The sequence below is a fragment of the Cetorhinus maximus genome, unplaced genomic scaffold, assembly GCF_964194155.1.
Source record: "Cetorhinus maximus unplaced genomic scaffold, sCetMax3.hap1.1 HAP1_SCAFFOLD_44, whole genome shotgun sequence".
Classification (NCBI taxonomy): Eukaryota; Metazoa; Chordata; class Chondrichthyes; order Lamniformes; family Cetorhinidae; genus Cetorhinus; species Cetorhinus maximus.
The window spans coordinates 3,786,300-3,808,984 of record NW_027596099.1 but is presented as its reverse complement, the minus strand read 5'-3'; positions in this window follow the sequence as shown (position 1 = coordinate 3,808,984).

The following is a 22,685-nucleotide window of genomic DNA, read 5'->3' as shown; positions in this document are numbered from 1 at the left end:
ATTCAGAGGGTCAGCACATAGGGAACGCTGTCTGCTGGTCAGTACTGAGGAATTGTTGCACTATCGAACTATAAGCACTGAGTTAGCACTGAAATGTCAGAGATTCAGCATAGAGGGTATGCCGCATTGTCGAAGGGTAAGTGCTGAGGGATCGATGCATTGTCGGAGAACCTTTACTAACGATGCGCTGCACTGTCAAAAGGTCAGTGCTGACGTACAAGCCCGGTATATCACCCTTGCTCCCTCTCTATACCTGGCATATCACATTGCCGCAGCCTCGCAGAAGGTGTAGTTGGTATCACAGCCATCCGCAATCGTGATCCTGGAATCTCACCCACGCTCGCACGTTGTACCTAATATATTTACCCACTTCCCCGGTGCACCTGAAACAGGTACCTCCCCCACTGTAGCTGCTATATTACCTTCCTGCCCTGGTGTGCCTGGAATACACCCTACCTCATGTACCTGTATTATTCCTCCCCCTGCCTACGATGGACATCATCCCCCCTTGCTGCTGCTGCTTTTGTTGATGGCCTGATTGCTATCAGAACCAGTGATCTGCGGGACCACTGATGAAGCTCCTCTTCCTTCTGTGCTCCAGTCGGTATGGGCCTCTGTGCAGCGCTGGCAAGTAGCAGCTTATGGAACAGACGCTGTCAGTTTGCTCTGTCACCATTAGGACTGCACCCCCTCCCACTCCGCCCTCTGCCTGCTCTCAGCCCAGCAAACATCCCCTCTGCCATTGGAAATAAAAAATAAAATTGAAACGCAATGGACATTCTCAGTCAGTCAAATTCTCGGGAGGATTTAACAATTTGAGTAAAGGGATATTTCGGTACATTCTTCAGCTGCTCCCTGAACTTAACCTGGGTCACGGCGTAAATCCCAGTGTTTGAGCAGCAACTCAGGAGCTGCCGCATGAAGCCCAATTCCATCACAATATAATCTAGATCAACTTGCACATTCCCCAAGGACGATATCCGGCTCCACATAGAAAACAATATTAACATTGTCCACAACAGGATGAAATTTGCTAAGATATCGAGGAGTAAAATCATGGATTTCCTCCGACGCTCCATCTCTGGGTCTCTGGGACTCTCCCCACTGCTGTGAGCCTGGAGTCTCCTGCGGGCTCTGCTGTTCACTAAAATGAGTCTGACGGTCAGAACATTGAGCAGAAGAATCAGGACAAATGTCAGGAGAGGGGGTACAAATTATATGGGGCGATGGGGTAGAGTGATTGACGCTGGAGTAGTAACCCAGAAACCCGGCATCATGCTCTGGGAACAGGCGTTCGAATCCCGCCTTGGCTGATGGTGGAATTTGAATTCAATAAAAATCTGGAATAGAAAGCACAATGATGACCATGAAACCATTGTCAACTGTTTCAAAATCCAAAATGGTTCACTGATGCCCTTTAGAGATGGAAGTCTACTGGGCAACATGTGCCTCCAGACCCACAGCAATGTGCTTGACTCGTAACTACCCGCTGAACAAGGGCAATTCGGTATTCACAATAAATGTCAGCCTAGCCAGCGACGCCCACGCTCCATGCATTAATAAAACAAGAATGTGATGGAGGAACTCGACAGCTGTCCAGACGGGAGATGATGTTGGAAAGAGTGTCATGCAGTTAGCATCGCGGTGAAGCAGTCTGGAAAGAATATCCTGCAGTTCCTTTTGAGAATAAGAAGAGTGACATAAAAAAAAGCGCGAGAGAGCGATGGAGAGATCAGAACCAGCGCGAGTGCGGGGATGCTTGAAATAGTGACGTCGGCACAAAGGTGAGAGCTGATTGGGGAGTCACGGGGGACTGTTTTCTCCAGGTTAAGCGCTGGAAAGTTAAGAGTTCTACTTTTTAAATTTAAAATACAAAAGTAATTTAATTTTTTTAATGTATTTAACTTAAAGTAAAGAACAGGTGTTTTTTTCAAACTCGAGGCACGGCAGGGCAGCTCAGTCCCATGTTATGTCCCGCCTTCAACATGAGGGAAGTCTTAGACATTCCTTACTGTCCGACCGACCTAAAATGTGTCTGACGGTGAGAACATTGAGCAGCAGAATCAGGATAAATGGGACGCAGGGGCTACAAATTAAGTAGGACGATGGAGTAGAGGGACTGTTGCTGGACTAGTAACCCAGATACCCGGCATCATGTGCAGGAAGTGCCATCAACTGAAGGTACATGAGCTCCGAGTTTCAGAGCTGGAGCGGCAGCTGGAGGCACTGAAGCGCATCGGCGAGGCTAAGAGTTTGGTGGGTAGAACATTTTTAGGCATGGAGACCCCATAGCAGACAGAGCTGGATTGGTAACCATCAGTCTGAAGAGATGTGTCAGACAGGTCGTCAGGAAATCCCGAAGGTGCATCTCGCTCGAGAACCGTATTTCTTTATTGGTAAACGGTGAGAGTGACGGTTCGACTGCGGAGTGCAGCCACGCTCATGGCACTGAATGGCTCAGCTGCACAACAGGGAAGGAAAAAGAGGGGAAGAACAATAGGTGCAGGAGGGTCCATAATAATGCGAACAGATAGCCGTTTCTTAGGCCATTTACGTGACTCCAGGATGGTATTTTGCCTCCCTGGTGCCAGGATCAAGGATGTTACTGTACGGCTGAAAGGTATTCTAAAGTGGGAGGGCAGACAGACAGAGATTGTGGTACAAGATCGTACCAACGACATAGCTAGAAAGAGGGATGAGGCCCTACAAACAGAATTTAGGGATCTAGGAAGCAGATTAAAAACAGGAACTCAAAGGTAGTGGTCACTGGACTTCTTCCAGAGCCACACACTGGTGAGTATAGAAGTAGGGGGTTAGTCCAGATGAATGCGTGGCTATATAGATGGTGACGGAGTGAGGGCTCTCTATTTCTCGCATATTGGGGCGTATGCTGGGGGAAGTGGGACCTGTACAAGGCAGACAGGTGGCACCTGAACAGCAATCGGACCAACATCCTTGCGGGGGGGTTTGTTGGTGCTGTTGGTGAGGGTTTAAACTAACTAGGTACGGGGATGGGGACCTGCGAGGTGGTTCAGCAGGGGGAGTTGCACAGCAAAATTTAGAAGAGAGAGCAAGTGAGTCTTGAAGGCATATAACGTATAGGCCAGTTATGGAAAAAGCGAGTTTGGCAAGTTTGAATGGTATTTATTTTAATGCAAGGAGACTGACAAATAAGGCAGAGATGAAGGCATAAAGTAATATATGGAAGTATGATGTCTTTTCTGCCGCAGAGACATGGCTGAGGGACGAGCATCATTGTCAACTCAATATCCCAGGGTATAGGGTCTTCAGGCGAGACAAGGAAGGAGGTAAAAGAGGAGGGGGTTTCGCAATATTGGTCATGGAATCACTGACAGCAGTAAGGAGGAATAACATCCTTGAAGGATCCTCAAATGAAGCCATATGGAGAGAACTGAAAATACAAAAAAGGAGCAATCACATTGCTGGGAGTGTACTACAGGCCGCCAAACATTCAGAGAGAAATGGAAGAGAAGATATGTAGGCAAATTTCAGACCAGTGTAAAAGTAATAGGGTAGTAATAGTGGAAGATTTCAATTTCCCCAACATTAACTGGATTAGTCATAGTGTGGTAGAGAGATGAATTCTTACACTGCACGCAGGACAGCTTTTTAAGCCAGTACATCGAAGATCCTACAAAGGAGGGGGCGGTCCTGGACTTAACTTTAGGGAGTGAATCCGGGCATGTGGCAGAGGTATCAGTGGGGGAGCGTTTTGCGCATACCGATCATAACTCCGTTAGATTCAAAGTTGTTGTGGAAAAGGACAAGAGTGTGCCAGAAATCAAAATTCTAAAATGAAGGAAGGCCGATTTTAATAAGATCAGAGATGATTTTACCAGGGTGGGCTGGGAGCAGCTTATTTTAACTAAATCTGCTTCAGAGCAGTGTGACTCATTCAAGATGGAAACAGGGAGAGTGCAGGGCCAGCATATTCCAGTAAAGATAAAGGGCTGGACCAAGAAATCCAGGGAAACCTGGGTCTCGAGGGAGATACAGAATTGGATAAAGAGAAAAGGATACATGTATGACAGTGACCGAGAGCTCAAAACAGCGGAAGCCCTACAGGACAATAAAATATATCAAGGGTAACTAATAAGGAATTTAGGAGAGCAAAAAGGTGTATGGAAAATCATTGGCAGGAAAAATAAAGAAAAAATCAATGTTATTTTAAAAGTTCATTAAGAGTAAGAGGATAACTATGGAAAGAATGGAGCCCATTAAGGACCTTGGTGGAAATTTGTGTGTGGAGCTGGAAGACGTAGGTCAGGTTGTAAATGAATGACTTTTCTTGGTGTTGACAAGTGAAAGGGACGATATAAATCATGCAGAGGCGCTGTCAGATCATTAAATAAATTAGCACAGAAAGGGAAGAAATTCTAAGCGGTCATACAGGCTTCAAATAATATAAATCTCTAGGACCAGATGCAATTGATCCCAGGATGTTGAATGAGGCAAGCCGGGAGATAACAGGGACGCTGGCGATAATTTTCAAGACCTCTCTGACCACAGGAGGGTTTCCAGAGGCGGCAATGTGGCAATGTTACTCAAGATGGGAGGAGGGATTTACGAGGGAATTACAGGCCAATCCTTCTAACATCAGTGGGGAAATTATTGGAAGGAATTATGAGGGCAATAGTTGATCTACATTGGATGAGTCAGGCAGTCAGCTTGGGTTGGTTAAGGGGATGTAATGCCTGACCAATTTGATTAAATTTTACAAAGAGGTGATCAGGTGAGTAGATTATGGTGATGAATTTGACGTAGACTACTTGGACTTCAGCAAGGCTTTTGATATGATCAGGAGGCTGATAACGAAGGTAAGAGCAAGTGGGATCCAAGGCAATTTGTCGAATTGGGTCCAGAATTGGTTGGGTGGTAGGAAGCATATGGTGATTGTCAGGGGTTTTGTATGACTGGATGCCTGTGTCCAGTGGGGTTCCACATGGGTCGCTTCTGGGTCCCGTGCTCTATGTTGTAGATATAAACGATTTAGATTTGAGTTTATGGGTCGGGGGGGAGGGGGTTGGTGGTGGTGGTTGATCAGTAAGTTCACAGATGGCACGAAAATTGGTGGGATAGCAAATAGTAAGAAGGATAACCTTTGATTACAGGAGTAGAGAGACAGGCTGATCAGATGGGCTGATCATTTTCAAATGTAATTTAATCCAGATAAGGGTGAGGTGATACAATTGCGCAGGACAAACATGACACGGGAATATGATGAATATTACGACCCTGGGAAGTACCGCGGATCAGAGGGATCATGGTGTGCATGTCCAACTGTCTAATAATGTAGTGGAACAGGTAGATAAGGTGATTAAGAAAGCATATGGGATACCTGCCTTTATTAGATGAGGCATAGAATATAAGAGCAGGGAGTTATGCTGAACTGTATAAAACGCTGGTGAGGCCACATCTAGTGTATTGCGTGCAGTCTGGAATCCGTATTATAGAAAGATGTGTTGAAATGAGAGAGAGTGCAGAGGAGATTTACCAGGATGTTGCCTGGGCAGGACATTTTTAGTTATGAGGAGAGATTGGATTTGCTGGGGTTAGTTTCGCTGGAGCAGAGGAGATTGAGAGGGGACATTATTGACGTGTAGAAAAATATGAGGGGCATAGAGAATGTAGGCAGGATGGAACATTTCCCGTTGGTGGAGGGACCAATAACGGGGTGCCATATATTTAATGTAAGGGGCAGGAGGTTTAGAGGGAATGTGAGGAAGATTTATTTCATCCTGAGTGTGGTGGGCATCTGGAACTCAATGCCTGAAATGGTGTTAGAGGCAGAACCTTCATAACATTTAAGAAGTATTTGGATGTGCACTTGTGCTGCCCTGGCATACAAGGCTATGAACCTATTGCTGCAAAATGGGTTTAGAATAGTTAGGTACTTATTTGACCGGCGCAGACTCGATGGGCGGACTTCTCTGTTCTGCAGACCACTTTGACTCTATTGCTCTAAGTCTAAAATTCTAATATTACAAAACAAAATAATGGGTTGTTCATCAGCAAATAAGAATCTGGTGACATGAATTACCAGAAAATATTCTTTAAATAGCTCAGCGCAGTCATTCTTCTCAGAGCCATTTTCACGATACAATATTTACTTATCAGTTTCTGGAAACAAATGGCCACAAACCGATCAAATGTGAAAGTCACTGAACCACACACAACGTCCAGTGGCTGCATAAAGCAGGACGGCATGGGTATGGCACAGACGCATGACCCACAGGAAATGAAACCATTCCCAATAAACAATCAGAATGCTTGTAAATCACAAGCATCAGTTTGCCTGAAGGCGCTGAAATTTTCCACTCTGTTGCTGCGTCAAGTGCCGTGTTGAAACTATTGTACATGCAATAATAGACTGAAATGTCTCTGATATGGTGGAAGATAATAGAGATTAAATGACAATAACTATGTGACTGAAATTACTGAACTCGGATGTTAATCATTATCCTGTCCCCCTTGATTCTTTAACTGGTATAAAAATTTTGCAATCTCCAAAACAATTGTAATTTTGATGAAGAAGAAATAATTCATTTCAACACGCTTTATAGAATTAATAGCCATATACAGTGAGACTTACCAGGGATGCCAATAATAGCGAGGATGGGATAGTAACCCGCCTGAATCACCTGCAGTGCCAGATAGATCCGGCTTTACACTGACATCCAATCATAATATGTCGAAAGTTCATAAAGCGCCTCCAATAAACTCCTACTCATTGTTGTAACATTCCGATCTATTGTCCTCAGATTCTGATCCATTGTTGTAACATTCCAATCTATTGTTCTCAGATTCTGATCCATTGTTGTAACATTCCAATCTATTGTCCTCAGATTCTGATCCATTGTTGTAACATTCCGATCTATTGTCCTCAGATTCTGATCCATTGTTGTAACATTCCAATCTATTGTTCTCAGATTCTGATCCATTGTTGTAACATTCCAATCTATTGTTCTCAGATTCTGATCCATTGTTGGAACATTCCAATATATTGCTCTCAGATTCTGATATCCTCTCTCCCTGTCTTCTAACCGCGGGTCCTTGTTCCTCACGGAGCTGATGCCCTCGCTGACACTGAGGGGTAACATATTGAAGCGACTGCCTTATTAACAACAGTGGAAAGCCCCCCAGTGAGTTATTTAGGATCCACGGAGACTGACATTATTTACAGCCACTGAACAAACATGTTCATTTAACCCATTCAGTCCAATTGTTCTTGCACCACACTAAAATGGAAAAGTTAGCTTGTCCGGCTGGGATGGAAGAGGATTTTTGAGGGACGGAATAGTGTAAAGAGAAGAGTGTCAAGCATAAAATCGGGCAAATGTCGGAGTTGTTTCCTCAAAATATCGGGTGGACACAAGCAAGTCATTGAACGTGGCAGCGCAAGCCTTTTAGAGTATTAAAATAGCAATATATTTTTATTGATTATCAGATTCAGGGTTTACAAAACTAAGAAAATCAGACATATGTGTAAAACTTGCTGAAGCCTCAGCTGAAGTACTTGTGTCTAAATCTGGCGAGCGTTTTTCAGGAAGGGTATGAGGGCCTTGGAGAGGGTGCAGATGCACTTTACTGGAATAGGAATAGGGATGAGGGGCTTGAATTACGTGGAGAGACTGGAGAAGCTGCGTTGTTTTCCTTCGAGCGGACCAGGCAAAGGGTAGGTTTAACAGAGAAATTTAAAATTACGATTGTTTTTTTATAGAGTAAATAACGACCAAATGGTTATACTGGAAAATCATTCAGTAACCAGCACAGGGACTTGATTGACAAAGAAGCAGAGAGCGGTTGAACAGGTCTTAGTACAAAGAAACCTGGAATGTTCTTCCTGACAGGCTGGCGAATGCAAATAAACATTTAACTGTGAAAATAGAATTGGATTAGCACAGGCAATGGATATTTGCACAGCTAATGGTGGAGAGGAGAGAAGGGTTGATTAGATAGGTCGGACAAAGAGTCGAATCGGACACGATGGGCCACATGGCGTCTTCCTCAAATCTATGATTCTATGGCTCTGTTCCATCAGAGACCATAGGGTGCGAATATCATGTTTACTGATAATGTTTAACAGAATCATCGAGACAGAGGCTGATCATAATTGTAAGCTGATGGATGCAAGAGCGGAAACAGACACACTCACTCCCTCTCAGGAAATCGTCTCAGGAGCTCCTCTCAGAAATTCCTCTCTGGAACTCCTGTCAGGAACCTCTTCGTGTCATGACGTTCATAGAATACTTCCTTGTCAAATTAATCCTTCCAAAGTGTATCACCTCACACTTTTCAGGTTTAAATTCCACCTGCCAATTCTCTGCCCATTAGACCATCCGGTCTATATCTTCCTGTAACCCAAGACACTCAACATTACTCTTGACCACCCGGCCAATCTTTGTGTCATCCGCAAACTTACTATTCCTAGCCATCTTTGCAGACATCTATCATCACAGGAATTCCTCTCAGGAACTACGCTCAAGAACTCCCCCCAGGAACCACTCACCGGAACTCCACTCAGGAACTCCTCTCAGCAACCCATCTCTGGAACCAGTCTCTGTAACTCCTCGCAGGAACGCCTCTCAGGAAATCCTATCAGGATCCCTTCTCAGTAACTCATTTCATGGACACCTCTCTGGACCACCTCCCAGGAGCTCCTCTCTGGAACTCCACACAGGAACTCCTCCCAGCAACCACTCTCAGCAACCCCTCTCAGGAATCATCCCCAGGATCTTCTTTCAGGATTCCCTGTCACGAACTCATCTCCGTAACTTCCCTCAGGAAATTCTCTGTTACACACGTCTCATGAAGCGTTCTTAGGGCCTACTCTCTGGAAAACTCTCAGTAATTCCATTCAGTAACACCTTTCATGAACCCTCCTCAGGAACTCCTCTCAGGAAAGCCTCTCAGGAACCCCTCTCAGGATTTCCTCTGAGGAACTCCACTCAGGAACCCCCCTCAGGAACTCATCTCAGTAACTGCTCTCTGGAACCCATCTCAGGAACTCATCTCCGCAACTCCTCTCTGGAATGCCTCACAGGAATTTCTGTCAGGAGCCCGTCTCAGGCACCCCTCCCCGGAAATCCACACAGGAACCCCTCTCAGGAACTCTTCAGAGCAACACCTCTCAGGAATTCCTCTCAGGAACAACTCTCAGGAACTCATCTCAGGAACGAATCCCAGGAACCCCTCTCGTCAACTCCCCTCAGAAACGCCTCTCAGTTGCCCCTCTCAGCAACCCCTCTCACGAACCCCTCTCAGGAACCCCTCGCGTAACTCCTCTCATAAACACCACCCACGAAATCCTCTCAGGATTTCCTCTCATGATCTCCTTTCAGGAACTCCTCTCAATAATTCAACTCAGGAAGCCCATTCAGGATCTCCTCTCAGGAACCCTTCCCAGGAACGGCTCTCACAATCTCCTGTCATGAAATACTCTCCAGAACCCTCACAGTCAATCTTCTCAGTAACTCCCCTCAGGAGTACATCTCCGGAACTCCTCTCAGCAACTCTCCTCAGGAACTCCTCTCAGGAACCCCTCTCAAGATCCTCTCTCAGGAATTCCTCTCAGGGACCCCTCTCAGGAACTCCTCTCAGGAACTCCACTCAGGAATGCCTCTCAGGGATTCCCCTCCGGACCTCCTCTCAGTAATCCCTTTCAGTGATACATCTATGGCACACATCTCAGGATCTCCTCTCAGGAACTCAAATCAGGAACACCTCTCAGTATCACCTCTCAGGATCTCCGCTGACTAATCCTTCTCAGTGATTTCTCTCAGGTACCCCGCTCAGGATCTCCTCTCAGGAGCCAAACTCAGGAACTCGTCTCAGGACCTACTATCGGAAACTTCTCTCAGCAACCGCTCTCATGTAGTCCTCTCAGAAACTCCTCTCAGGAACTATTCAGAGGAACCGACTCTCAGTAACTCATCTCAGGAACGCCTCACAGGAGCACAAATCAGGAACAACTCTCATGAACCCCTCTCAGGAACCCCTCTCAGGATCCCTTCTCAGTAACTCCTCACATGAACCCCTCTCAGGAACCCCTCTCAGGAACCCCGCTCAGGAGCTCTTCTCAGGAACTCCTAGCATGAACCCCTCTCAGGAACTCATCTGCTTCACCCATCTCATGAAACGCTCTAGGGATCTCCCCCCAGCAATCCTCTGAGGAATTCCATTCAGTAACCCCACTTCGGATCCCCCCTCAGGAAATCCTATCAGAAACTCCTCTCAATATTTCCTCTAAGGAAATCCACTCAGGAACAAAGAGCAAATAAAGAAAAGTAAAGTACTGGAACCAGCCGTTCGGCACTCCAAGCCTGTGCTGATCATTTGCCTGTCAAATTAAAACATTTTGCACATCCGGGGTCCGTATCCCTCTATTCCTAACCTATTCATGCATTTCTCAAGTTGCCTCTTTAACACCTCTATCGTACCTATTTCCACCACCTCCTCTGGCAACGAATTTGAAACACTAACTTCCCTCTGTGTAAAAAACTTGCCCCACACATTTCCTCTATAGTTTTATCCTCTCACCTTAAACCTAAGTCCCCTAGTAATTGACTTTTCCACCCTGGGAAAAAGCTTCTGACTATATACTCTGCCCATGCCACTCATAATTTTGTGAATTTCTATCAAGTCGTTCCTCAAACTCCGGCCCTCTCGTGAGAACAATCCGAGTTTATCCAGCCACTCCTCATAGCCAATATCCCCCAGACGAGGCAGCATCCTGGAAAACCTCTTCTGCACCCTCTCCAACGCCACCATATCTGGTTATGTGGCGACCAGATTTGCATGCAATATTCCAAGTGTGGCCTAATCAAGGTTCGATGCAGCTGCAGCATGACTTCCCAGCTTTTATACTCAATACCCCTTCCAATGAAGGCATGCGTGACATATGCCTTCCTGACTGATTTATCCACCTGCGTTGCCACTTTCAATGACCTGTTCACCTGTATACCCAGATTCCTCTGCCCGTCGATGGAATTAAGGGTTCTGCGATTTAATGTATAATTCCTACCTGTATTAGACCTTCCAAAATGCATTACCAAGCATTTGTCTGGATTAAAATCCATCTCCCATTTATCCACCCAAGCTTCCAACCGATCTATATCCCGTTGTATCCTTTGACAATCCTCTTCAAAATCTGCAACTCCTCCAATCTTAGTGTCTTCTGCAAACTTACTAATTAAATCAGTTAAATTTCCCCCAAAATTATTTATGTATACTACAAACAACAAAAGAAAAAAAAGCACTGATCCCTGCGAACTCCACAATCACAGCTCTCCATTCAGAATATCAAATTACGACTGCTACCCTCTGTCTTTTATGACTAAGCCAATTCTGTATTCATCATGTCAGCTCACCTCTGATCCTGTGCGACTTTACCTTCTGTACAAAACTGCCATCAGGGATCTTGTCAAAGGCCTTACTGAAATCCATGTATATAACATCCACTGCCCTTCCGTCGTCGATAATATTTGTCACTTCCTCGAAAAACTCGATCAAGTTTGTGAGACAAGACCTCCCCTTCACAAAACCATGCTGCCTCTCACTAATACGTCCATTTGCTTCCAAATGGTAGGAAATCCTGTTACGAAGAATCTTCTCCAATAATATCCCTACCACTGACTTGAGGCTCACTGGCCTTTAATTTTTTGGATTATCCCTGCTACACTTCTTAAACATTGGAACAACATTGGCCATTCTCCAGTCCTCTGTGATCTCACCCGTAGCCAGTGAGGATACAAAAATTTCTGGAAAGGCCCCACCAATCTCCTTCATAACTCTGGGGTAGATCCCATCTGGCCCTGTGGACTTATCCCGCTTAATATTCTTCAAAACGCCTAACATTTCCTCTTTATTGATCTCAACATGATCCAGGCTGTCTACACACTCTTCCCTCGATAAATAGAACGCTAAATCCTCCTCTTTGGTGAATTCTGATGCGAAGTGTCATGTAGTCTCTCTCATTTCTTGTGGCAACACACACGGATTCTCACATTTGTCGCTGAGCTGGCCACCCCTTTCCGAGGCTATCCTCTTGCTTTTTAACATATGTATAAATGACCTTGGCACTTTCCTTAATCCTCGTTGCCAATGTCTTTTCATGACCCCTTTTTTTCAGTTTCTTCCTACTTTCTTTATATTTACCACGGGCTTCATCTGTTCCCAGCCTTCTAGCCCTTAGGAATGCTTTCCTTTCCTTTTTGACTAATCTCACATTATCCTTCGTTATCCAAGGTTCCTGAAACCTGCCAAATTTATCGTTCATCATGCCAGTCCTGAATTCTTATCAACTGAAGTTTGAAAGCCGCCTACATGTCAGTTTTTGTTTTGTCCTCACACATCCGCCTCCAGTCTAGCTTCCTCAGTTCCTGCCTAATTCTGTTATAATTAGCCTTTTCACAATTAAGCAACTTTACCCGAGGACTCTTGCTATCATTATCCACCAGTACCTTGGAACTTACTGAATTTTGGTCACTTTTCTGGAAATGCTCCCCTACTGAAACGTCGACCACCTGGCCGGGTTCATTTCCTAATACCAGATCCAGTATTGCCCCTTCCCTAGTTGGACTATCTACATGTTGTCTCAGGAAGCCCTCCTGGTTGCACATTACAAATTCTACACCATTCAATCCCCCAGCACTAAGTGATTCCCAGTCAATATATGGAAAGTTAAAATGACACACCAAAACAACACTATTGGTTTTACAGCTTTCCAAAACCTGCCTACATAACTGTGCCCCAATTTGCTGTCGGCAATTGGGAAGCCTATAGTAAACCCCCAACATTGTGACTGCACCCTTCCTTTTCCGGAGCTCTACCGATGTTGCCTCGCTGCATCAGCCCTCCGAGTGTGTCCTCCTGTCGTTCAGCTGTGATATTCTCCTTAACCAGTAGTGCAACTACCCCACCTCTTCAACATCCCTCTCTATTCTGCCTGAAACATCTAAATCCTGGAACGTGTATCTTCGAATCCTGTCCATCCTTCAACCAAGTCTCTGTAAAGCAATAACATCATAGCCCTAAGTAATAATCCAAGCCCTAAACTCATCTGCCTTGCCCGTTATACTTCTCGCATTGAAACAACTGCATTTCAGACCCCCAGTCCCACTGTGTTCAGTAGTTTCTCCCTGCCTGCTCTTCCTCTTAGTCCTACTGGTCATATTCACTAGTTCCCAGTCATTTATTTCACCTGTTGAACTATTGTTCTGGTTCCTAACAGTTGCTGCCAAACACAGTGACCTCACAAACATTTAGAGGCTAACCTTTTCCTGTTCCTGATACATGGTGTGCAGCATTCCAATCTACTCCGCACTGTGCCTGCCTGCATACACAACCTCATTACTCACAATGTCCCCATAGTGTGGGTGGGAGGAGCTGAAAAACTACCCTGCACCCTGGAGTTTGCTCACGGAACCGGACATTGATGAACAGTAGAGTAGGAAAAGGAGAAGGCTAAACTCACCAGGTATTTTTAAAGAGGGGTGTTTTTTTTTTTGGTCAATTTTCTCTTGCATTAATTTAGCAGTGAACAGGCTAATTTCTGCAACTAGAATTAACCCATTAAGCTGAATCTGTTTGACAGAGACATAACAATCAGGCAGATCTCAGAAACTAAATTAACGAATATTGCTGACTCTTATTGAACAAAAGCAAAATAAAACATCAATGCACTTATGAAAGTCTCATATATCAACTTGCACCATGAATTATAACGTATAAAGTAACTAACAAGAGGAGATAAAGGGAAAAGAATAATTCTCACCGAAACCCTGCAGGACTCACACTCCAAGTGTAAACACATCGATGTTAATGACTGGGAGGAGCTCACTAGCAATCGGACAACATTCCATCATTTTGTATCACGCTTTGAGTCTCCAATTGTTAATGACGAGGTGGAGCGTCCGCATGGAAGGGATGGAAAGAAAGCAAATCCTGCTCCCCGTATCCCACTGCCTGGTGGGACGTCCTGCCCCATGTGCCCGAAGCTCTGCGGCTCGAGAGCCGGCCTCTTAATCCACATGAAGACCCATGGCAGGAAGTGGCGATCCCGAGGAGACACCATTCTCGAATCGAGGGATAGCCGAAGATGAGCACAACTTACTAGCCAGCTTGGGGTTGTGACCAAGCTTGGACACAGAACACTCCGCCCACTCATTAAGTCACTGATATAGATTGTAACTTGATTGTAATCGATTGATGAAGATTATTAGGGACCAGGCGATGGGTTTTGCGGGTGAGAGGGAAAACAATTACATTTCAGTGCTGCTAATCAGAGAGTGGGATTTCAAATTGCTCCCCTGGGATTTGCGAATATGAACTTAATATGAAATATATGTACAAAAAGCATTGTCAGTGATAGTCGCTGACAGATTGCTAAAGCTGCAAGAATTTATACATTGAATATTCTCCCTCTAAAACAGTACCCATTAAAATTCCAACTCGGCAAAGTTCCTTCGACCACACCATCCAAACCTGCGTCCTCCATCACCTAGAATAAGATATGGGAACATTGACCCCTGCAAGATACCCACCAAGCCACACAACACCCTGAGTGAGAATTATTTTGTTGCTCACTTCATTGTCGCTGGTCAAAATCCAGGAACACTATCGCTAATGCACATTGGGTGGACCTACTCCAGATGGGCCGTGGCCTTACAAGAAAGGTGCTCACCATCTCTTTCTGAAGGGGAAGTTGCGAATGGTTAATAAATGCCGGCCGAGGGAGTGATATCCACATCCCTTGCATGACGGAAAAAATATTTTCATAGGCCATTACACAATGTGAACCATAAAGTGTTCAGCCCTGGTGCTAATTTCAACCCCCCCGCCCCTACACAACTCATGATGGGCAACTGAAGACCGGTGATGATATGGAGAGGCGGGAGGGGAGGTGTCGGGGAACAGTCCCAAGTATATGGTGATATATTTCCTTGTTTGGTTTTCACAACTGCTTTCAGTAATGATCTTTAATTTGCGTGTTCGCCGCCACAATGTACAAAATTGATTAATTATAATGTTTCAGCCAAACAGCACAGCCAGTGGTCACATGTGAATTCCGTGTGATGGGCGGCGTTGGAGCTTTTGTCAAAAAAGTCTCACACCACTCACAGCAGATTGCACCGGCGAGTAAGGAGGACGCACATGGTGACCCCAATGCATCGTACACAGCGACAACTCATTTGGAGACCCTGGTAAGCAGTCACATATGAATTGACCTGTATAACAAGATGAGGGTTTGGGCACGGTGGTGTGAGTGCTGTTTGTCCTGTCCGCATACAGGACTCAGTAATGGGGCTGTATGAGAATGTAATCTGGGTGTCTCTGTTGCAGGGAGGGAAAGGAACTCGAAAAGAGAACAGGCTGCTCAGAAAAACAGATGATTTAAATCATTGGTGGTTTCGGAGTTGATCTTGGAAATATCAAAGGATGCATTGAATGAATTGGTGTTTGGTAACGACACGTGATGAAGTGGACTTCGCCTCTGGCTGTAGATGTAGAGCTCAGCTGGTGTTCCAGTGACGCTGGGAGGTAGAGCTCACCCACTATAAATCAATATACTCATTAATCCACCGTCCCATTCTCTAATTACATTCCGCCACCCCCGCCCCACCCTCCCCACCCCCACACCCCCCACCCCCACGCCCCCACGCCCCCACACCCCTTTACCTATTCTTGAACTTTCCCCAATCCTAATTCTGTGTTTCACTCCCCAGAATATCACCAATTGAGATGAGGATTCTGCTGCTGATTCTCGGTTTCCTGAGTAACATTGTTATCAAACTCCATCATGTTTCATTTAAAGCAGCTATCGAGAGAAGCTGAATTAATTATGTTGCTGCGGGCGGCTTCATTGCTGTGCCTGGGGCACAAGAACATAAGCCATTGTCAGCAGTGTACACGGAATATAACATTACAAATAGATTGTTCACAGAATGGACAACAGTGTGTCAAATGGGCTTGAGGGTTGCCTCATGTGAGCTCATATACTGTGGACCAATAAAAGGATAACATTGGGATATTTCTAATTGGTAAAAAGCAAGTAAGAGTGGGGGCCCAAAGAGACCTGGGGATCTTTTACACAGATTATCGCATGTCATGAACAGATTCACAAAATAATCGAAAAGACTAATGGGATGTTGACCTGTATATCTGCAGTATTGGTCGACAAGTTTGTAGACGTCATGTATCAGATTCATAAAGCCCTGGTCAGACCACACACAGAGTAGCTGTGAGCAGTTCTGTGCACCGCACCTTAAGAAGGGTAGATTGACCTCGGAGGGAGTGTCATGTAGATTTACCAGAATGAAACGTGGATTCCATGGTTTAAATTATTCAGTGATTTAAGACAAACTAAGTTTGTTGTCCCTTTTTAGAAGGGGGCCTGATTGTATCTAATTTCAAGCTGTTACAGGGAAGGGATGAGGTGGATAGAATGTATTTCCGAGAGTTCTTATATGGAGGATGAGGGGACGTGATTTAAAAATTGGAATCCGAATTTCTTGAGTGAAATTAGCAAACACTTCTGCATATCACCTTCTCTCTGTAGCCCAGTGCATTATTCCTTTTAGGATAACAATCTAATTCCCTCTTGAATGTTTCCATTGAAGCTGCCTGCACCGAATTCTCAGAGTTTGCAATCCAGACCTTTAAGACTTACTGTGTGAAAAAGTTTATCCTCATGTCTCCATCGCTTCTTTTACCAATCGCCTTAAATCTGTGTCACTCTTGTTCTCTTTCCTTCCAACAAGGGGAACAACTTCTGTCTATGTACTCTGTCAAGACCCCTCATGATTTTGAATACTTCTTTCAAATGCCTTCTCACCCTCCTTTTCTTTAATGAAAAGCCCAATTTCTCCAATCTATCCATTAGCTGAGTATCCTCATCCCAGCAACCATTCTCATGAATCTTTTCAGCTCTCTCTCCAATGCTTTCATATCTTTCTTAATGTGTGCCGTGCAGAACTCGATGAAATACACTAGCCAAAGCTGAAGTAGTGTTCTATCCAAAATGAATGCAAATAACTGCAGCTTCTGGAAATCTGAGACAAATACAAAAATGCTGGAAAAACTTAGCATGTCTGACAACATCTGTGGAGAGAAAGACAGAATGAATGTTTCGAATCATATGGCTAAGCTAGGCTCTGAAGCTAGGTTCTTCCTCAGATGCTGTTAGGCCTGCTGAGTTTTTCCAACATTTTTTGCTTAATTTTTTGTATCTTATACAAGTTCAAGATAACTTCCTTCCTCTTTTGTTCTATGCGCCCATTAATAAATACTAGGATTAGGTTCGCTTTATTAATCACTCTGTAAAACTGTCCTGCCACATCCAATGACACGTGTCATACATTCAGGTCCCTCTGCTGCTACACCTCATTTAGAATATCCCTCTTAATGATATATTTTCTACCAATGTGACTCATTTCACATTTCTCCACATTGCACTTCATCTGCCAGCTGTTCATCCATTCCACCAATTTGTCTATGTCCTTTTTAAGTTCTACACTGTCCTCCTCATAGTTCGCAATGTTTCCAACTTCTTTATTTTCCTCCATTCTTTCAAACGATGCCCTTTACACACTTGCTCATTAATACGTATCAGGATGGGCAAGTGTCACATCACTTAATGTTAATCACTGTAAATAATTATTATTTGTAGAAATAGCCCTTTATTTATTGTAAATCTCAGTGTTACACGTCTACATTATTTCTATTTGGGTGTATTTTCCTTTTACTATAATTCTAATATTTAACCAATCATCAGTTACAGATATGCTGTTTTAATATCACAATATCACACCTTCCTAATTTAGTTATGTATCCACTCAGAGCCTGTATCTAATTTGGCATTTGCTAATTTCAGAATTCCGATTGGTAAATATATTACCTTGTTTGTCTAAAAAATCATTAAAATAATGTTTATGTCAAGCATCCAATTTATTTATCAATTTAGTATTAATTTATTCAACTTTAAATGTTTACTTTTTATGTTGAATCAGCAATAACAGCAAGTTATGCAGCATATAACTTCACCTGGGAACTGAGATAGCCCAGGATATCTCGACTGACCATCTAGTGTCCCTCACCATCTGTACACAATGTTCACCTGGGGACTGAGATAGCCCAGGATATCTCCCACTGACCATCGAGTGTCCCTCACCATCTGTACTCAATGTTCACCTGGGGACCGAGAATCCCCAGGGTATCTCTCACTGACCAAAGATTGCCGCTAACCATCTGTACTCAGTGTTCACCTGATAATGATATAGGGAGTGACAAGGTATTGGAGGTTGGCTGGCTTATAAATTGACAAATCTCCAGGTGCAGATTACTTGTGTCCCAGACAGCTGAGGGAAGCAAGGGAGGAGAACACAGGGGCTCTGACCCAAAGTTTTAATGCTTCTCTGGCTACGGGGGAGATGCCAGTGGATTGGAGAAAGCTAATGTGGTTCCGCTATTTGAGAAGGGTTGAAGAGATAAGCCATTGAACTAGAGACCAGTGAGCCACATGTCAGTGCTAGGGAAGCTATTGGAGAAAATTCTGAAGGAGAGAATCTATCTACACTTGGACAGCCAAGTTCTGATCAGAGATGGTCAGCGTGGATTTGTCAGAGGGAGGCCATGCCTAACACATTTGTTTGATTTTTTTGAGGAGATGACGAGGTGTGTAGATGAGGATAGTGCAGTTGATCGTGTTCATATGGATTTCAGTAAAGCCTTTGACAAGGTCCCATGGAAGACATATAAAGATGGCACATGGGATACAGGATAATATGATGCGGTAGATTAAAATTTGGCTTAGTTGTAGAAGACAGAGGGTGATGAAAGAAGGTTCCTTTAGTGACTGGAAGACAGTGTCCAGTGGCGTACCACAGGAATCTGTGCTGGGCCCCCCATTATTCATCAGTTATTTAAACGACATAGATGACTATGTGGGGGGTAGGATTAGTAAGTTTGCGGATGACACAACAATTGGCCGGGTGGTTAACAGTGAGATTGAGTGTTTTGGGCTAGAGGAAGATATATTCGGGATGGTCAAATGGGCAGATAAGTGGCAGATGGAATTTAGCCCTGAAAAGTGTGAGGTAATACACTGTGGAAGGAGTAATTTGGCAAGTATTCAATGAATGTCATGACACTAGGAAGATCTGAGGAAGAAAGGGATCTTGGCATGTGTGTCCATTGATATATGAAGGCAGAGGTGCATGTTAGTGGGCTGGTGAAAAAGGCATTTGGGACGCTTGCAGTTATCAATCGAGGCATGGATTGCAAAAATGGTGGGGTCATGTTGAAGTTGTATACAGCCTTGGTGAGGCCACAGCTGGAGAACACTGGGCAGGTCTGGCCGCCACATTATAGGAAGGATGTGTTTGCACTGGAGGAGGTGCAGAGGAGATTCACCAGGATGCTGCCTGGGATGAAACAGTTAAATTATATAGAGGGGTTGGATAGACTTGGATTGTTTACCTTGGAGAAGAGAAGACTGAAGGGCGACCTGATCGAGGTGTAAAAGATTATGAGGGGCATTGACAGGGTGGATAGGGATCAGCTCTTCCCCTTAGTTGAAGGGTCGGTCACAAGGGGGCATCAGTTCAAGGTGAGGGGCAGGAGGCTTAGGGGGAATGAGAGGAAACACCTTTTTTACCTTGAGGCTGGTGACGTCCTGCAACGCGTTGCCTGAGAGGGTGGTGGACGCGGGTTGCCTCACATCATTTAAAATGTGCCGCGATGAGCCCTTGGCACGTTATAACATTCAAGGCTATGGGCTAAATCGTAGTAAATGGGATTAGGTAGGTAGGTCAGGTTCTTCCCACGTGTTGGTGCAGACTCGATGGGCAGAAGGGTCTCTTCTGCACTGTGTGATTCTGTGATTCTTGCCCCTCCCTCTCGCTGTAATATTTATCAAGCTTAAAAATCATCTGAGATGAAAACAGAATTACGTGGAGAAACTCAGCAGATCTGGCAGCATCGGCGGAGAAGAAAATAGTCGACGTTTCGAGTCCTCATGACCCTTCAGCAGACCTCAGTTCGAAACGTCGACTCTTTTCTTCTCCGCCGATGCTGCCAGACCTGCTGAGTTTTTCCAGGTAATTCTGTTTTTGTCTTGGATTTCCAGCATCCGCAGTAGTTTTTTGTTTTTTGTTTGAATCATCTGAGATGTACGTGCATTTTTAATTCTGACCTCCTGAGCACCCCTGACTTTACGCACCAAAACATTAGCTACCGTTATTTCAACTGAGAGTGACCTCAACTGTGGAATCTCCTCTCGACAACAACTCGGCCTGTCTTCCTCACCGCCTTGCGTTAAAACACGCCTGGACACCGATCACTTTGAGAAGGCTTTTGGTCATTTGAGGAAACAGTTAATTATGCTGCTTAGTTTTATATTTTGTGTTACAAGATCCTGTGAAGTGCTTTGGCTAGATACAATATTATGAAAAGCACCATAAAATATGCGTTGTTAATGTTTAGTTCAACAGTGCTCCTGTGTATAACTTTGGGTGTGTTACCATGTTGTAGTCGTTACACAATGGTGGGTTTTCTGAGTTGCATTTCCGACCTGAGTCCGGTTGAGTTTGGCGGAGTTCCGGGGGAGGGGCGGGGGTATGGGAAATGGGGAGTGGGAGGAGGGGTTGTCAGAATCATTGTCAGAATCTCTGGGTTTCAGGGATTGACCCTGATTATGCATTGTTCACTCCTGCAAAAAGGGCTTTGTGTGTGGATGTTGGCTGAGGAAAGTCTAGGGGTGTAGGTCTGGGATCTTCCTGCTCCACGTGTGGAGTTCAGTGAAAGCTCAGCAAGAAGTATATTCAACGGCAGTAATGCGGTTTCTGTAAAGATATCTGACCAATGGGAGTTTAAAGAAATCAGCACTGCTCTTCATTAAGCATGTGTCAATCTAAATTGGTTCAATCGTAAAAAATAAATATTTTTCTTCTAAGAATTCAGGAAGCGTTTAAGAATTTCTGAATATCTATTTTGACAGTGCAGTTGGTGGTTTTATTCCTCAGCATTCCTTCCGTACTAATCCTCCAACATCCGCGTTTACAAAATAATGAAACACGAGTGAAGGTAGGCCATTCAGCCCCTCGAGCATGCTGCACCACTGAATAATATTGTGGCGGATCTGTTTATTATTCCAGTTCCACATTCCCACCTACTACAATATCATTTGAGTCCCTCCCCTAACAAGATTCCCTCTACCGCTGCCGGAAAGTATCCAATGACTCTGCCTGCACTGTTTTCTAAGACTGAGATTTCCAAAGTCGAACAACATTCATAAAGATCCTGTTTTACTCCCATCGAGCTCCTGCTGCCCCCTGCCGAGCTCCAGTCCCCTCCACCTGAGCACCTGTTCCCCTCTCCGCGAGCTCCCAAGTCCTCTCCCGAGTTCCTGCCGAGCTCCAGTCCCCTCCACCTGAGCACCTGTTCCCCTCTCCGCGAGCTCCCATCTCCTCTCCCGAGTTCCTGCCTGGCTCCTGTCCACTCCACCTGAGCGCCTGACCACCCCACTTGACCTACTGACTCTTCAACCTGAACTCCAGTCCCCCTCCACCTGTGCTCCTGTCCCCTCCCCCAGAGATTCTCTCCCCTCCATATGAGCTCCTGCCTCCTCCCGATGAGTTGCTGTCCCCTCCCCTGAGCTCCTTTCGCCTCCCAATGAGCTCCTGTTACCCTCCCTGGGATCCTGTTCCCCTCCCCCTGAGCTCCTGTTCCCCTCAACACTGAACTCCAGTTCCCCTCCCCCTGAGTTCCTCTCCCCTACCACTGAGTTCATGTCCTCTACAACCTGAACTCCTGTACCCTCCACCTGCGCACTTATTCCCCTCCCCCTGCGCTCTGGTTCCCCTCCCCCTGCGCTCCTGTTCCCCCTCCCCTTGCGCTCTGGTTCCTCTCCCCCTGCGCTCCTGTTCCCCCTCCCGCTGCGCTCCTGTTCCCCCTCTCCCTGCGCTCCGATTGCCCTCCACCTGCGGTCCTGTTGCCCCTCCCCCTGCGCTCTGGTTCCCCTCCCCCTGCGCTCCTGTTCCCCCTCCCGCTGCGCTCCTGTTCCCCCTCTCCCTGCGCTCCGATTGCCCTCCACCTGCGGTCCTGTTGCCCCTCCCCCTGCGCTCTGGTTCCCCTCCCCCTGCGCTCCTGTTCCCCCTCCCGCTGCGCTCCTGTTCCCCTTCTCCCTGCGCTCCGATTGCCCTCCACCTGCGGTCCTGTTGCCCCTCCCCCTGCGCTCTGGTTCCCCTCCCCCTGCGCTCCTGTTCCCCCTCCCGCTGCGCTCCTGTTCCCCCTCCCCCTGCGCTCCGATTGCCCTCCCCCTGCGGTCCTGTTCTCCCTCCCCCTGCGCTCTGGTTCCCCTCCCCTTGAGCTCCTGTTCCCCCTCCCCCTGCGCTCCTGTTCCCCCTCCCCCTGAGCTCCCGTACCCCTCCCCCTGAGTTGCTGTTCCCCTCCCCCTGCGCTCCTGTCCCCTCCCCCTGAGCTCCTGTCCTCTCCCCCTTTTGAGCTCCTGTCCCCTCCCACTGAGCTCCTGTCCCCACCCCTCTCAGAGCTTCTATTCCCTTCCTGAAGAAATCGTGAGCTCTCCCCCCGCCCCGAGCTCCTCTCCCCCTCCCTGTCCACTCTTGCCTCCCGCCGCCCCAGCTCCTAACACACTCTCGCCGAGCTCC